The following is an 18,456-nucleotide window of genomic DNA, read 5'->3' on the forward strand; positions in this document are numbered from 1 at the left end:
GAAGATGATGATGATGATGATGGTGATGATGATGATTGATGATGCCATTGAGCTACTGATAATCTGCTACAGCCTTCCCATCTCCTTCCCAGACAAGGCCAATCTCCTTTTTTTTTTTCTTTCATTCTAAACTATCAAAACAAGCTTCCCATTTAGATCTTTCTTGAAGAATCAGGTAGTCAAATTTCAACCTTCAAAATCTATTCATGAGACTCTGGTAGAACTGAAGGAGAGACAGAAGGTTTCATAGAGAACACTTTTTTTTATTTCAGCTACTGGGCATGCCTTCATTTTCCAGCTTCTGGGAAGACAAACCACAAATCAAAATCCTTATGGACATTTATGAAAAGTTCCACGTGCCAAGCAGTGAGTTGGATGTTGTTTTACTTTTGTAGGGCATGGAAGTTGACATTTGCATTTTATGTAGAGTGTTTATCTGGTATAAAAATGTTGCACACATTTAGCCAGAGGAAAATATTTTAATAGTCTATTTGCATGTATTTTATGCCCAGCCAATCAAGTCCACTTTATCACTATGTTCTACTTTGTCCATTGGTGATCACATTTGGGAACAAGTTAATAAACCTGATATGCCTGTCATGTGATTGATTACATCACGCTCAGTGTTTCCACCTGGAGAGCAAAACTATGAATCCCCAATTTACCCCCTGGAAATCTGCATCCCTGATTTCAAAGGAAGGCTAACAAACACTGCCATGTCCAGTACCATTATCAGCATGATGGTAGGGACACAAAGAAGTCCTCCTCTTCCTCTTCCAAGCCTTCTAGATCTGTCACAGTTCTCAGACCTTGTAATATCCCATCTACTGTACTCTGAAAACTACTGGATCCTTCTGTCCTCACTGCTTGTCCCTAGAAGTCACAACAAGTTTGCCCTACTGTCAGTGTAATCCACTTTCCTGTTCATAAAAGGATTAACCCCAGTATTTGCAGGCAACATTATCCCTGAGTTTTAGGTTTGGAATATTTGACCACTGATGTCCAGAGTCTTAACATAACATTATACTGCAGTAATGATGTCTTAGCTGTAGGTGCCACCTATGCTCGATGACTTCACAGGAAGCATTTTCCTCCTCATTCTTTCCTTGGTTTTGTTGTCCAGTTTTATATGCGCACAAGGTTTTCTGGCTAATTTTTATTCCATCTCTAATTAAAGCTACTGAAAAATATTTTCTTGTCACCTGCATACTAAAAACTGACTCAAAATACAGTACCTACTTGCAAAATTTTGTTTCCATGTGCCATGAGGTCTTGGATAAATGATCAAAATCACATCACTCATTCTTATTATTCCAGTATAACTATGCATGGAACATGACTGAGAAAATGAGAAACTGCTGCCCTCTTAAGCTTCTCAAAGTACTCAACTAAAGAAATACCCTATCATACCTGAATATTACCCATGACATCCAGTGACACGATATAACTAAAAAAAAATAAAAGGAAAAAAAAGAAATTCAACTATTAGCAGAAGAGACGATACCTTTTATGTGTGTGTATTAATCACAAACATTACCCTCCAAAACTTCAGACTTAATTGCTAGAAGCAGTGAGAAAAACTTGATAAGTTATACTAGCTGTGTAGAATTCTTTTCCTTCTCAACAGGATTAGCTGAGCTGAGCATTGTACATGACACCATGGTACAGGATCAGTGCTAGCACTAGAAAATCAGCTCTCAGGCAGAGGCTTGACAAAGTGCGTGGCATGCATACAGTTTATGCTACAAGTACAGATTCAGGGGGTTCAGAGATTGACAGCAAGCTTTAGATAGGCATGCAGGCATAGACAGCATCACTGATTCAAACTGACATAGAAGTAATGCATTCATTTCCTTTCAAATCCAAGGTTCTCCTCACAGCTTCTACCTCTGGATGTAGAGAGATTACACGTTTCTGCAACCATTTTTTACATGAGATTTGAGAAGAGATTATTTTTTTCAGAGGAGAAAAGCCATATTGAGGAGCCTAAGACCTATTTTGGGGCAGGGCTACCATAAGGAGAGAGCAAGAGAAAAGGAAGAGAGGAAGAAAGGAGGTGTCAGAGACCATGAGGAGAAAAACAGAAAACAAATATCAAGATGTACAAAAATTCATAGGGAGAGACTCATTATCATCCTTTTATTTAAAAAAAAGTATCCTCAACATGTGGGCTTTTACTTTTGGGTGGACTCTGTCTTTCAAGGGAGTGAAGCCAAGAGGGAATTCAAGTGTTTTCACTGCAGTGGGATTTCTTCTCTCCTGGTCTGGGTAGAAGTATCATGTTCTGCAAAAGAGCATCTCATGAGCAAAAGCACAGATGATCATCTTGTGAACAGACTGTCATCCAGCCCATGTGCACGTGAAACTCCCAAAGTCACCAAGGTTGTGAAATGGAGAAATAACATTTGTTGTTATTGCAGAAGAGGGAGTGAGAAAAGGAGGGGAGAAGTCAAAAGTGAGAACAAACTTTGCCCTATTTCAAAGTCACACAGAAAGTCAACATCCCAATAATTTCAAAGGAAGCAAAACTCCCTGTCCTGAAATATGGGGAAAGAAGATATTTCCTGTTTCCTTTTGCCTTAAAATTTCCCTTTGAAACTGTTTCATACCAGCACCATCAAAACCTTGGCAAACACAGAGGCAGAGGACAGACATGAACCAGATTTATAATGAAGTGAGGTAGAAAACAGGTGAGGACAGCTTTTTCCCTAGCTCTTCCCAGCTTTGCAATGAAAGGTTTTCAGAGCTCTAATTATAAATCAAAGCTTAAGTTCTTCTGTGAATCACTGCTAGACGGAGCTGTAATTTTGCCCTTTAAAGCATTTTCTCAGCCAGGCAGCTGGATGGGGGAAGGGTGATTTTTCCATGTTTTATAAGGTGGGCAGAGAAGGACAGTCAGCTGCAGAGAATAAGGCAGCACAGCTGCCCCACATTAAAGAGCAGCACAAAAAAAGCTGGTGAATAGCTCAGCCAGGTGGATTTATTTTTCTCATCACCCAGCAGCTGTGGTAAAACACCAAAGGCAAAAATGTGTCACTGTGGAAACAAAACCAAAAACAAAACCAAAAACTGTGAGTCCAGTCCATGACACAAATGTTGTGTGGGGAAAGGTCACATACATGCATACCTGTAAGGAATCATTCACCTGACTCAGTCACTGAGTCGTTGGGGAGCATTAAGCACACTGCCTGGGGTTTTCTTAACTGTGCTTTTCAAGGCAGAAAGTATTGGAGATAGTAACAGGTCCTAGTACTGGGCTTCAGTGAAAATAAGATCCATGGAGGGTTATGAAAAATTCAGATATTTAAAGACTGAGAACAAAAATATTTTGCTACGGAGAAAAAGAAGAGGATAATCCACTCTCATTTAAAACAGGATGCAAAGAATTGCTTGAAAAAATCTCTCTGTGATACTATCCAGATGAATCCATCTCCTCTTTGAAGCTCAGTAACACCTGGGCATAACCTGTACAGTTACAGGGATATTTTGTAAGCTTTTCCACTTATGTAGTTCCTCTGTGTTTATGGAGACCATTCATTGTGTTCCCATAATGCTCTTTTACTCTGCACTCAGTTTTGCAAGGACCAAAGATCATCAATTATAGAACAATTACATCTTTAATGATATTGTGAACAAAGCTCTCATGACATTCATCTGTTTTTCTCTACCCTGATTTACCAGAAAATTCTCATCAGCATCTCTCTGTAAAGTGAGCAGACCTCACCCTGAGACCGGATTTCCCCATGCCCTAGACAGGGTGTCAGTCATGAACTTGCAAAAATTAAGAAAGAAGAAAAACAGTCCATATAAGACAATGAGCTAATTAAATTCCGTACTATTACATTTTACAAAGAATAAAATATTATTGATAGTAATTCATGTGTATAGCTCTGTATCAGCAATGATGGTTTGGATTCATATAAACATCAAGGGATGCTTCTGAGTTACCGCATCTGAGAAGCCTTACGAGAAATAGAACAGTGATTGATGTCTCTGCTTTACCTGGTAATTTCACGCACATTAATGTTTTCTGTGCTTGCTTTCCTGGGCCTCACAAGCTCTCCTCATCACAGGAGCCTTGGAAAGAATTATCCCATAGGGACAGGTTTCTATTCTCAGTATGGTATAAATGCCTGTTCTCACAGCTGTGTCCAGATGTAGGTAGCCTTTACTTACAGCAAAAAGAGACTAAAAAAAAAAAAAATCTTTGTCTGCATCATTCATAAGGGCCTTTCAGGAAAATACTTAGAGAAAAAAAAATACTTTAGAGAAAAAAAAAAAAACACTTTGCATTAGTACAACTCAAGGAGCCAAATGCATATATGAAAATCCCACTCAGTCCTGCTATGAGACAAGATTTAGCAGGCTTAACAATCTAGACTTTAATATGTCTCTCATTTGAAAATGATAATTTCATTCAAGGGGATAAGCTAATAAAAAAAAAGTTATCGAATTGATTAGACAGAGGGCAATGCATGCCCCTGATTTTGCAGGGCTTCTTTTTCTCAAAAAAAAAAATTAATTTAATACCAGAGCCCTTATTTAGACTAAATTACAAAGAGAGGAAAATTAAAAATGTGATGCAACAGTTAGAGAAGCTAAACAGGAAAATTACTTGATGTGCAATGCATATTGAGTGTTCGTGTTTCCACTGTGAGGAGAGGAATCAGTCCTACAAGCAACAGAAAATCATGCAGCTCAGATGGCTTCAGGTGTTAGTTTCCAGCTGCTGCAGAAGTCTCTGATTTACTTAGTGGCATAAACCACATTTTTTTCCAACATATTAGGGTCTAATCAGTACCACTGGATCACAACAAATGACATCCCTCTGTGCTGGAGAATATAAACAAGTAGATTTCGCAACAATTAGAGATTATAAAATAAATCTTAATGAAAATTTCTTCTGATCCATAGAAATTTAATTTTTTATGGATCATTTTTTAAATACGTTGTTCACCCTAGCTACCTGCAGTTATTTAATACGTGGTTTATGCGCACTCTACCCTATGGAGAGCATGGCTTGTTGATATAGGATCTATTGACTTTGTAGATGTGTGTCTGTGTGTACTCCTATCACATGACACCTTAGAGTTTTAAGAGTGTAACACCTTTTAAAGCAGGGTGGAGTTGGGAGGAGAAATTTCTCCCCTGCTCCCTTCAGTTCTGCAGATTTCAAGGCATATCTCTGAAATGGAAACATCTATTTCACATTGTTTACTTTAAAGAGGAGTAATAAAATCCTAGATTCACATGACAATTTTTTTCTAAAAAAGTATAAAATCTCTTTATAATGATACAGTGTGTATTATGAGACTGTTGAGAGAGAGGCACGTAGATCTGTATGGATGCATATACACAAGCACACACTTTTACAAATGCATCCACAAATATACATCATGTAATGCAATGCTAATAGACAGTTATGTTTGTAATACACATCAGGCAGTGTGATACTAATAGACCTCTATATTTAAAGTGGGCAAATGCTTTTAAAATAAATTCATTTGAAGAAATAAAATGAACAACTTCTCTTCCTTTTGCAACACACCTAGTCAGTGCACAAGTGTGAATGTCCCCCATATGGTATTACTGAGTCCCCTACAGTTCTGTGGCTCACATGCATGAACACACAGAAGCAGGGATGGCTTCAGTAATACTAAGCTGACGGCAAGGAGTTGAGAAGGGTCCTTGCATAGAGTTCCACAGAAAGCAGTTTATTGCTACAACTTGTGAAGGGTTCTAGAGGCAAATGACCCCGAGCGTGTGACAGCTCAGGCTTAAGTACAGTGGGTGGCTAACACCAGGAGCCAACCAGGGAAACAGCACTGGGGTACATTGCCATAACTGAACATGGCATTCTGGGGAGAAGCTTCTTTCCCTCACCATAACCGGTAAGTCTTTGGCACCAGAGACTGTCTTACCAAGAGCTCTCTCTGTCTCTTGTACCACAGGTCACTCGGCCACAACAATATGGGTATTAAATTTCAGTGGAATTTAAAAGAATTAATAAAAGCCTGCAGGAAAAATGGTGAGAATGAATCTGCAGTATATACCTACACTGTGAGTGCCTTTCTTTTCCTTGCCTTGCATGCTCTCCTCTCAACGTATTCCCTTGCTCTGCTCCCAGAGGTTCCCACAGCACTTTTTCTGTCTTGCAGCACGCAGCCCTCCAGGCAGCACACCCTTGCTGTACAAGATAGTGTAGGGCTACGATCTTCAAGAGAGCACCCAACAAGCTCTCCCCTGGAGCCAGACTCTGTAACTGTGTTAGGACACTCAGACTGCCATCGGAGATGACATTTCTGTACAACTTTGGCTTTGTTCAGAACGGGCATGCCCACGCTTACAGAGATGGCTCAGGGATTGCTGTAAGGGCATGGAAAGGAGAGGTGCTTTTAAACAGTCCCAGCAGAGGAGAAGAGTTGGTCTCACCCACTCCCTGTCTCCACATGCCCTGAAGGGATCCAGCTCTACCATCTCTTTCAGATTTTGCATGTTCTTCCCCAGCTTTCCAGCATACCAGAAAACTTCTTTTTCGTCTTCCCACATTTCTTACTTCTCAAGGAAACCTTCAATCCCACAAGACCTTTAGACCATGCCTGGTAGAATTTCAAAGACTTGCTGAAAATTTGAGATAATGAGCAGAAGCAGGAAGAATGACTGTGGAGATAGAGAGTGGGCCTGGAGGCAAGCTCATTTATGCAAATCCATTGCTAAATGTTCTCGCGCAGCTGGGCTGAACTTGCCTGCATAAAATGTCCCAGCCGTAGGTAAAACTGTATTTATGCCCCAGCCTCAGAAAATAAAATAATATTTTTTTAAAGGACAATTAGAAGAGAATAATGATTTGAAGTCCATGCAGATGAATTTATCCTTTTCAATTGCCAGTTTGTTTTTCTGAGACAAATGGAAGACTCTTACAATACCAGCAATACATAATACATTTTCAATACATGAAAGCTTTATTTCTGAGACACAGTGAAGTCTCATACGTGTGTTGGGCCCTTGTGTCACATGTCAAAGCAGCTAGGAGCATCAATAGATGTAAAATGTTCTAATAGTAAGCAGCAAATCTACCTAATATGTTTCAAAGTTATGATAGGTCTCCTGTCCTCAAATTCAAATTTTGGGGGTGTTGGCTTGTTTGCTTGTTTTGATTTTTCGCTAAGTGTACAAGTGTACACCTGCTTTTTTTTTTTTTTTTTTAATGTATTATTCTCTAGGATTTGTAGAATCCATCAGATAAAACCAAACCAGACCCAAAAAGACAAGCTGAACCTAAACTTAACCAAGGGAAAAAAATCACTGGTTCTAACAACAGATCCACACCTGCTATAAAAACACAAGCAAGTCCTGATGACCTTGCACCGTTAAACGGAAACAAGTATATCACAAAAGCAAATCTCCAAAGTCCAAAGAAGCCACCAACTCTCAATTGAGTCTGTGGTCACAACCCTCCTGTCAGACCAAACTCTTAGGCCATTTTCTGTTCCTCAATGTTAGAAAACAACCATATAAGCAAACCAGGGAAATGTATTCTCAAATAGATGCAAAACTACAGTTAGAATAGTTGACTCCTGGTCAAACTAGAGAGAATTCTTAAGCATTAAACCACAGGTATTTGGCCTGGCTTTGGTTTTATTTGTGATTTTAATTGACCAGAAAAAAGTTGATTTGGTTTGGGTTTTTTTCAAAAGTGTAAAAAGCAAGCTGGACAAGATTGCAAGCTCTTTGGAAGACAGGATTGAAAATAAAGCATATTGAAAAAGTGGAAAGTCACTCTGAAATCCATAAGATGAAGTTCAGTAGGCACAAGCCCGAAGAAAACCAAGTGTACAAATGACTAACCTGACTGCATGGAGGAGAACCAGTGAGTACAGCACACCATAAACTGCATGTGCTAAAATTAGAAGGATGCTGTCGCAGAAAGGGAAGGTCTCACACCAGACCATATTACACAGGAGCACTGGGCAGAAGAAACCACAGTCATGATTCCAGTTCAGCTCATGCTGATACCAAGGCAGTAAGTGATTACCTCTGGTTTTGGATGGCTTATATTGAGAAAAACAAAAAGAAACTACTATAAAGAATAAAGCATCAAGAAATATAAGAGGATGAACAGATGTAACCTACAGGGAAAGGCCGATGGATACGAAACTATTCAGGCTAAGAAAGAAAAGGCTAATAGGAGACATGGTAACAGCCTTCCATTTCACAACTGGTTTGTATAAAGAGGAAAATCAACAGCTCTTCTAGAGCCAGTAAGGAGAGAAAACGAAAGAGGAATTTGTAGGAATCTTATTTGGTTTAAAAATTCTGATTGTCCCAGTTAAATATTAAGAAAAATCCAAACCAGGCTGAGGCATGGGAATAGACTCTTTAAGGATTGCTGCAAGAGATATTTCCCTGGAGTTTTGTAAGAATAGATTGTACAAATATCCAGTAGGTGTGTTCAAAGTGTATTTACCATGAAATAAAGAGGCATTTTGCTCTCTTGAGGTCTTTTCCCATTCTGTGTTTCAATGTTCACATGTATTTTGAAGATGAGTTCTAATGAAAAAAATCAGCTTATGTATTTGTTACAAATTATTCATTGTTTTAAACAATGTATATTGGTCATCTCCTATACTACACAAATCCTTTGGAATTTTTTCTGTTCCCTGATAATTCAGTGTTTTCAGGTATTGTACATTAAACTTCTGCTAGAAATATATTTCTGTTATGTATTTGAAATTGTTTTTTTCTGAGAGCTGATCAAAGTGGAGAACAGTATTTTATGTTAATATTTCTATTAAGATTTTGAATTCTTACAGATTATAAGCATTCACATCAATTATTTGAAAGCTATCACAGATGTTTATCAAATTCTTATGTTTCTCATAAATATCTGATGCATTTTTAATGAAAAAATATCATTGTTACACTTTTCTTTGCAAATGGAAAGAAACGTCAATTGTACTCCATGTAAATATTATATTTCTCATGCAAATGTTCAACAAGAGCAGATACTACTTACTACAGGTATGGAAAAAGCTGAATGCTACTTTCTCCAGATGCTTCTAATCCATTTTTTCCATATTAAACCAGTTCTCTTCATATCAGAAACAAAAGCCAAAAAGAGTAGAAAGAGAAAAAAGCCATAAAAAATAGCACTGCCTGGAGGAATCAAGGTTTCCCTTACTTACAGTTTTGTGATGTCCTTTTAGTAAGCTGTATTGTTATTTTAAAGCCAGCTCCAAGAGTGCACTACTTTTAGCACAAGGAAAAAAGTTCCTTCAAAAGGGCAACACACCTTTTTAACAGCACAGCTGCCTATTGTGCTAGGAGAAAAACCAGGGTTTGCTGAGATAACTAGATCAACAGTAGGATGAATGTTAGTGTAGCTCAATCTGCCTGGGATTTCTCTTCTCTCAAGCTCAGATCTATACAGCTGTGCTAGCATAAGCCTGAGGTGCCGATTTGGCTTCAGACATTCTGCAGCAGGCACGTGACTCATGATCTGGAAGTATCTATTTGTCTCAATATCCTCTAAAGGAAACTGGGTATGACTGGATTGGAGTTACAGAGCAATCTTTTAGATGTACAAATGAAATTGCAATCTTTTCCCTGGTCTAAAATGGAACAGAAATTGCTGTCACTTTCTAAATATCAAACCTCACAAAATGACTGTAAAATCAGAACAAAGCCTGAAGGACTCTTAGAAATCTTACCAGTGGAGTTGTGTTTCTTGGTGAGAAGTGCAATCATTCACTTGATATAGTTAGAGTGAAATAAGAAATGACATAGGTCCATAAAGGTATATGAATATTTATTTGCATAATTATAACTGATCCCCTAAAATAATAAAAGAAATAGTTTTCAAGAAAAATTCTGATTTCTCTTCTTTAAAAAAAAAGCAGAAAAAGTTCCAAAGCCAACAAAAGCACCTATAACAGTATGTCTGATGATGATGACGTCTGTGCTAATCAGTCCTCTCTAGCACTGCAAGATAGAGAACAAGATCATCCCATAGACTCTAAGCCCACCAGGGCACATCCATAGAGAGGCATCTCCCCACCACATACCAAACACAGAATACTGCACATGGAAATGGCCCACTCCATTCAATTTTACTGCACAACATCTTAATCCAAACTCAGATGAAACCACCCTAGAACTCCTCAAGAAAACTACATTTCCTGATGAGTGATGTGAGCATTGCACGTGGCAGCGAGGTGCAATGAGTTATTTAACACAGGATGCTTGGGCATGCTGAGAATTGATTTTTGCTAAAAGCAGCACAAAAGACCAGGTCAAATACAGCCCTGAAGAGCAGGAGAAAGCCACCACTCCACACCTTTGTACCCTTCATTCCTCGGGACTGTAAATGTTTTCTCCCTCAAAAGCCTGACCTGTCTGGTGTGCCTAGTGGCTCATGTGCTTTGAGATCTCTGTCAGAAATATTTGACCCTGGGGATTTAGACCAGAAAGCCTGTCTATTTTGTGTAGCAGGTGAAACTGACTTATTTTGAAGCCTGGTCAATTTATCAAGTTGTTGTAATGGCAAGATTGTCACTTGCTGTTATCAATGACACAGTTCAGAGCAAAGCTGGCTGTCAAGTTAACTGCAGGCAAATTCACTGGAGCACCAGATGCAATATAAACAAATCCCACCACCCTACTAATTGAGGTACTGAAACGTACGTGACTTCTGGATGAAAGATAAAAAAAATCATGAATTTCAGGCAGCTGAGCAAGAGAAAGTGAAGGAAATTGTGGCAAGCTAGTTTTAGGCAAGTTTTGCTAGTTTTTACTGTCTCTATTGCATCTTGCTCAGAAAACATGACTTGTGACAAGAGACAGCAGCTCTACATCAGGTTGTGCCTTCCCCTTGCCTCACAGCACCTGTATGTCTCTGCAATACCACAGATGTCAATGAAGCTGCACCAGTGCAAGGGAGTGAAGGATCAGGCAAAGTAATTTAATCTCAGCTTTGTTTTGATGCATTTAAGACTCAGACTTTTGAAGCTTTCATAATAAAAGTTGCATCATTTTCATCAACTTTCTGCATGTACAAAATAAAAGGTGAACTGTACAACTGTACAACTGTGCACAGTTAAGAGGGATACATTAATTTTGGAACCTGTTTTATATCTGAAGGAAATAGAGTGCTGTGAATACTTTATCTGTAAAGGATGTGATTGAATGGAAAATTAGCTCAAAATATCCCTGGTATTTTAAAATGCAAGTTAACCTGATATTTCAGTTGTCAAAGAACACAGTTGCCTTACTGTTAGCTAATTCCAGTACTAGGCATTAGTTACTTGTTGGGAAGCATAGGATGCCTATTGCCTCCTGAGGAAGAAGATGTGCTTCCCAAAATGTCATGACTCTACTTCACTTTTCTCTGACCGAGATAATAAACATTATATAAATAATAAAATTATTTATATTATTTTATAAATAAATAAAAAAATTATTTTATTAATAAATAAAAAAGGCTAATGACATTTATCCATGTATGTTTTAAGGTGCTTCCAATTCCTTGAGTAGAAAGGCAAACCTTTGTTATTGCTGCAATGAACGCAGATATTTGAGACCAGACAACTAGTGAGTTAAGCAGAGAATATTTCCCAGGTGAAGATGCAGAAAGAGCAACCCTCCCTCATGAAGGTCTCAAAATACTCCAGTCTACTGAAGCTTTGTTATAGAAAACTTAATAATACAGTATTGTTAGGACTGGATAACATATGCTTCCTTTTATGCTAGAGATAGCATTGAAAATGGTGAGGATATTCCTGAATTATATATATAATTTTCCAGGAAGACAGGGGAGCAGAGCTACACCTGATGGAAGTGCTAGACATGTTGCTTACTGCAGCTTTACAATGCCAGATCCTAATGAGTAGAGAAATAGATAATGACATGAAAAGGAGATATTTAAATTCTTGTGCATTGGATGCATGCCTCAGAAAATGTAATCATGCCAAAAAAAGATATATAGATGGTCACAGTTTTTCAAATTAAAAAAAAAACCCAAAAAACAGCCCAACATTTCTGTGCTGGATTCAATATTAAGTCAGAATTGTTTCATTATCTTCGCTTTTTCCCATGCTTTCCTTTTTTACAAGTGCAACCTCTTAGGAAATAAAATAGTAATTTGCTGCTATGTATTTCTGTATTTCTCTGGGAATACATAGTGTGAAATTTTTTGGAGAAAATCAGTAGGATATGCCATCTCTACTTCTTTTTAAGCCATCATTTTAAAGGCAAATTTATGCCCAGAGGCCAGTTCATTGAGCATTTTTTACCCATCACTCCTCTTGCTACCTGTCATCCACCCTTCCTCTTGACATTCTCAACTTTTATTTTTGTTTAACATCTGCGTCAGATTGTAAAGGCCATTACCAAGTTGCTAGGCTCTAATCAGAAGAGACGTTGTCAAAATGAGGAAAACAGTATCAGTTTCATCAAATCTGAGAAATCACAACCTGTTTTGCTGCAAAAACACCAGGGTTTTCTTGTACTAATACTTCTTCTCTTTCCTTGTCCATCTAGCATAAGAGCAAGACTATGGTTTGGCAAAGACAAATCAGTCTGAACGCAAATTCAAAAATAAATAAAAAAAATAAAATTCCTCATCAACTTACCTTTGCTACAGTTGAAATATTTTATTGACATTTTCATTAGTTTTTTATCTTCTTTCACATGTTGCTGCTTTCCATTAATTACAAATGCCACCCAGATTCATTGCAATGTGTGTTGTTCCCAGCCCCAGCTGATTCTGTAGGTGCTCATCTTTAGAAGAAACCATTGTGATGCATGAAAGGGAAACAAAAGGTTTGGATTCATCCTCGTGTGCCATCACTCGCTATAAAGCCCTGAGACTGGTTCACTCCCCTTAGCTATTTAAGGTGCAAGTGTGTGTGGTCATCCTGTCATGGAAATGTTTTTGATAATCCTTAGTTTACTTGCTAAGAAATCCATCTCCCACTCTCCCTAACAATTTCTGTACTGACTTTTTGTGCTTTTCTTTTTGTGGGCTGAAGTTATACTGTATTTGAAGAGCTAAGACAGCATTGTGGTCCTAGACTGTCAGGGCTCCCACCATTGGGACTAGAGAGCAAAATCCATCCCTCTGCCTGAAAGTGACTTACCCTTAACAGAAGTCAAAGTTAACAACCCTTTCTGGAGGCTTTCTTCCTGTTGCCAGCTTTCAGGTCATATCGAGAATTCATTTGTTTCAGGCTGCTGAAGATGCAACATTGTAGCGTGTGTCCACATACAGGCAAGGCAAGGAATTGTTTTTCCTCCCTACCTGATGGTGCAGAATTATTGTAGACTGCATGTTTTGCTCATATTTTTCAGTGCAGCCATCTCATGCTTTTTAGTAAAAGGAGAAATTTTATGGCTGTTTACAGCACTTGGGCTCTTAATCTCAAAAGAAGGCAAAAATTACTTATTCTATCATACACAAGAGTCCAGAAAGAATCCCTCAGTGAAGTAAATTGTAACATTTCAAAGGAAAATACTTCTGTATTGGATAAGTATGGTAACTAAAACACAGACAGAAAGATATCAACAAAAATGGAAAATGTTACATTCACTGTGACAAAACAGTTATCTCCACAGCTGTTTGAGTGTGGATCATGGGTTGAGAGAAGCTCATTCTCGGAGTTACTTTGTTAGAACCCCTCAAACCCAACAGCAACTGTACTTGTTAACACACTTGCTCTTTCTACAAGCAGAGGAGAACTGCAAAGTCTGGAGGAGTATTTGACACATGGGCAACACTAAGGCAGTTGAGTTTGTAGCACAAGGGAGTACCAATTGCTAAGTTTTCTCCCAGAAAATGTAGCTGCCAACTCCTTCTGGCAATAGAGGCCAAAGGAAAGGACAGGGACATATCCTTTCAAGCAGGCTGTTCACCCTCCAGTTGCTATTATCCTGAAGGATGTAAGGTAGTGCTGAGAGCTAATCTAGATTTGGGTCAAGACTGACATCCAGTGAATGGACTGTGTGGTAGGGCCTCAAGATTTCTGTGGGTGTCTACCATTCATTTTTCTAATTTAATGTACTTCCAGATAATGATTTCCAGATAAGGTATTAAACAACGTCCTAGTTGTAAAACGGAAGCTTTTTCCCCCCCATCTTCAAATTTTGAATCCTGTTACGTATTTCAGAGGATTTTATCTTTTTTCCCTCATTCTTAGTTGATTTTTATACATACAATATGGACAGCTTTCCATAAAACCTGAAAACTGTGTAGAGCTGGATTAATTTATCAATCATATGAAGAAACTGACCCATTCCAAGAAGATTTCCTAACCATAATAGTCTCATAATACATTTTCATGTTGCTTTGGCAGAATGCTCAAAGGGTCTTCCTTTGTCATGACACCATTAATAAAAAAATAGCTCCAAGAAAACTAGCCATGCATTGAAACTCATCTGATTCAAATCTATTTTTCTCACCCAAAAAGGTTTAATTTGGACCTTATACAGCAGTGAGGTACCATGCTCATACCTGTAACATGCTCCACTCTCCAAAGAAAAGAGCTGGCAAAGAGTCATTTAGGCAGGGCCAAAGGGCCAGGATCAGACCCAAATGCACAGGGACAGGGAAGAGAATGCAGGAAGAGATGTGAGGAAGACAGGAGTCCAAAAGAATTGAAGAGTCATTTCCTGAGTCAAACTGTTGGTAATATAAAAGGGGCAGCAGGGATTTCTGGAGGCAGCCTGGTACAGCAAATCATGCTAAATTTCGTGATGTCCTTCTAGCAGAGCCTGGACTCCCAAATGCTCAGGCCTCTACGCCTTACATGACCAAGCTCATCACTCCTCCTTCAGGCAGGCTTTCCTTTTAACTATATCCTCATTGTACAAAGAGAGAATGCAAACCAGAATCTTGAGCTTTTCTTCTTTAAAATACCACAGCATGTTAAAAAGATCTCCTCAGAGAGCAGCACGCACTTACCTCCAGCCCTCAGGGTTTGGTATTATGTCCTTTTCCCTGACACTGCGCTGCTAATCTGAGCAAACATGCCACATTCCTTTCTATAACAGAACATGTGAACTACTTAGCACCAAGAAAGGCCTAAAACCATCAAAGTGTATGCGGCAGTGCAGGTGGCTGCAACCACCCTGACCCCGGAAGGTACAACTGTAACAACCTACGGCGATCAGGCACCAATGTCTAACAATACACTCCTGGTCAGGGTGAGAACCCATCATCCCCCAGTTTAGTGATTTGTGTATTTCAAAATGATTGGTTAATGTTTTCCCCTCCCTGTTTTACATATTAAGCTGTAAATATTCATTTCCCTTAGTTAATTATGTATTAGTTCTAGAAAGTTCTGTGCTCCTCGACATCCTATTGGTTACTTCCCTTGTTCCCTCCTATGTGCTGTTCCCATTGGTTCCCTCAGCTTCAACCCCGCCTTCTTCCCTTTCTCCCATTGGCTGTATCCCTCATCCCTGCCTTTCCATCCCTCAATATAAAATCCCCAGAGCCTTGGATATTTTTGGCTTTTCATCCCTAGTCTCTTTGTGTCAGTGAACCTCCTCGTAGAACCTATATGGAGAGTCCCCTCTCTCCTTCTTTGCCTGCGTGCCTGACAACTAGCCCAGGAGTAGCTCCGTTGAGTGAGGAGCTCACTCTCTACCCTTTTTGTGTGTGAAGCTGCCTGAATCAGAGCAGCCAGACCTCCGGGCTTCTTTAGTGTTTTCCTGGCTACTGGGCTCTCTAGTTTATGCTTTTCTGTGTACATGGAGAAAGATTTTCAACTGGCAGTGGAACTGGTTTCTTCCAGTCTCTGCCCTGCTTCTCTCTTAGGATGGTACAGCAGCCAGCAGGGGGAAGCTTGACACAGGTGAAGCTCACTTCCCCTTTGTTTGTCCTTACTGCTCAGATAGTCCCTTTTCTGAGCAAATAATGCTGTGTCATACTAATGCTATGTCTCTTTGGGTACATCTCCTGCATTATTAATATCATCAACTTGCAAAGAAAATTAACTGTAGAATTTGCCTCTGCATTTTGTGTTAATCCCCAATAAGCTCACACCTCCTGACCTTGTTAGCTTCAGCCTTGAGCATCTAAAATAAAATCCTGCCTAGCAGGCTACTTTGGCTGTGTGGTTAATCCAGGAGATCTCTCAGGTCAAAGGCTTAGATTTAGCTAGGGCACTACTGCAGCATGTCTGAAACACTTTGCCCAGGTAAAGAGCTTTGGAAATCTGCAAAAAAGGGTCAGAGGCTGACTTTATAGCATCATACTTCATCAGATTCTTCTCCAAGTGCCTCTAAGCAAAGATCTATTGCACACAGCAGCACTCCATCCAGCCAGGCCCAGCAGGACAGTTACTCAAACAAGTGCTGGTGTCAGTAAAACTTGAGCTCACCTCAGGCTGAGTGTACTGATCTTCTATCACCTTCTCATCTCAGCCTCCACACCCTTTCTACTCCTAAAAGGGACTCTTCTAGTGTCTAGGTTTGACATTTGATTTTCTTGTTAGAGTTTTTTTGTTTGTTTGGGAGTTTTGTTTGTTTGGGATTTTTGGTGTTTCATTTTGATTTGGGAGGGTTTTTTGTAGTTTTGAGATTATTTTTTCTTTCAAAATCCACTGACATTTATATTTAATTACCTTCCCCAGCAGATTGCTGTATCTGCTATATTTTCTACACAGCTACAGCTATACTAAAGACTTCCTCTCTTAAAAGATGAAAGACTCAGAAACACCACCTTACACACACTGTTCCTCACTGGAAGAGTAGAAACAAGAAGCTTAGCAAACTTGAAATTTTCTTACTTCAAAATTACTATCATTTTTAGGAGCTTACTATGAAAGCAACTAAATTCATTCATTATCCCTTACCTCAAATTTCTCATTTTATTGTTTTAGGTTTTTTCCACTGCTGTTAGTTGGAATAAGGCAATCATTCTGCTCCACTTCTAAATAACTAACTTTCGGCACTGTTATTCACCTTTTGTAGAAGGAGTAGGGATGCTATTTAATTCTCCACACCTGATAGAAATTAAATTTCTGTCAACAACAGTGGGGTTATGGCTGGGCTGTTGTATTCTATTGTCTTTTTTTTTTTTTTAATTGATAAAATTCACTCATTGATGGAATCTCAAATTTAAACATTTGGGTGTTTGTCATCATTAAAGGCATACTCTCTCTTTTTCCCCATGTGTCTTAAGGAATTGTAAAGCAGAGAGTGCTGCTTCAGAGCAGAAAGAGCAGGTGAAAGAGGGAAGCAGCTATACAGTGTTAGGTAAAGTTTTTCCTGTAGAAGATTTGTCAACCCACAACAGAGAACTGAGACAGACAGACAGCAAAACCACTGCAGAAGTTCCCTTTTGCAGCATATTCTGTCTTACAACAATTTAATGATGATTGTTGGTACTGAGTGGTCAAAGGTGTCCCAATCGTGAAAAGAAGGTAAGAAGATAACATCCCTGTGTATAAACATGCCCTACATTAGAAAACTTAGCATATTCACAAAATATGTGAGGGGAGTCCTCAATGACATTTAAAGGCAACAGATTTACAGTGGAAAAAATGGCATTATTTTCCAACATAGCAATCAGTAAAATTAATCTGCTTATTATGCAACTTGCAGTTTCACTGTGTTATTTCACTCAATGAGACAAAAAGCTTTGTAAATTTGAAGAAAGGATTTTGCAGGCATAAGCACAAGATTAGCATCTGCTGACTGTTATCCAGGAAAATATCTCAAAAGAAAATATCACCATTCTCAGGTTTCAGGATACAAGACTGTCTGTCTTGGGAGGTCAAGGAGAATTCCCTTTATATTATTACAGAGTTACACCATATTACCACAGTGGTTTATTTATGAACACAGGTTATATATTTCCTAAATGTGCAATGTTGATAAAATATACAAACGAAAAATAACCTCAAAAACCAAGCATTGTTTTAAAGACTATTTTCTGGGTTTTGTTCAACATTTGCCAATTTGTTGAGAAATGTCTATATTTCACATTTTATAGAGGCTTTTGTAACATTTCAGAGCACTGACACAGAAACTGAAGATGTACTTTCTATATTTTGCTTTGACAAGTGAATGCTCACACACAGCTTTGGAGACAGGGTGACCACACAGTGACTCTCTCAGATAGGCTTCCTTAGTCTGTGTTTTCAGGAGTGTGCCCTTCTGCCTTTAAAACCCCTTTGTTTACCTCAAAATGTACCTGTGTATCTGTAGTAAAGATAACAGTGCAAGAACTAATCAAGGGCTTGGTATTTGTTTGTGATTAAAGGCATTAGGCTTTAGCCATATTGTTCGGTTATCATTATTATTTAAAGGTCATTATTTTATACTAATAAAGTATATCTTATTCAGAACTTCAAAGTAAACTGAGAAAAAGAAAAAAGCCAGTGGAAAAAACTCAAGAGGAACATGACCACTTTCTCCTTTTTCTTCCTGTAGCCTTCAGTCATCGCTCCCCTG

The 18,456-nt window shown here is 38.7% G+C and overlaps 1 long non-coding RNA gene across 10 annotated transcripts in view; it reads right to left on the reverse strand.

Annotated features, from left to right (window-relative positions):
* The window catches only part of LOC125323939, a 61,848-nt gene that overhangs the window by 31,809 nt on the left and 11,583 nt on the right, over nt 1-18,456 (reverse strand). For 8 of the 10 annotated variants that reach the window (XR_007202713.1, XR_007202719.1, XR_007202718.1 and 5 more), the window contains exon 1: nt 12,630-16,546. This is a non-coding gene — a long non-coding RNA (uncharacterized LOC125323939). Of the gene's footprint in view, nt 1-12,629; nt 16,547-18,456 lie in introns of those variants that run through there. The other 2 variants (XR_007202715.1, XR_007202716.1) reach the window with 2 other exon arrangements.

The sequence above is a fragment of the Corvus hawaiiensis genome, chromosome 3 (genome assembly GCF_020740725.1).
Source record: "Corvus hawaiiensis isolate bCorHaw1 chromosome 3, bCorHaw1.pri.cur, whole genome shotgun sequence".
Taxonomy (NCBI): Eukaryota; Metazoa; Chordata; class Aves; order Passeriformes; family Corvidae; genus Corvus; species Corvus hawaiiensis.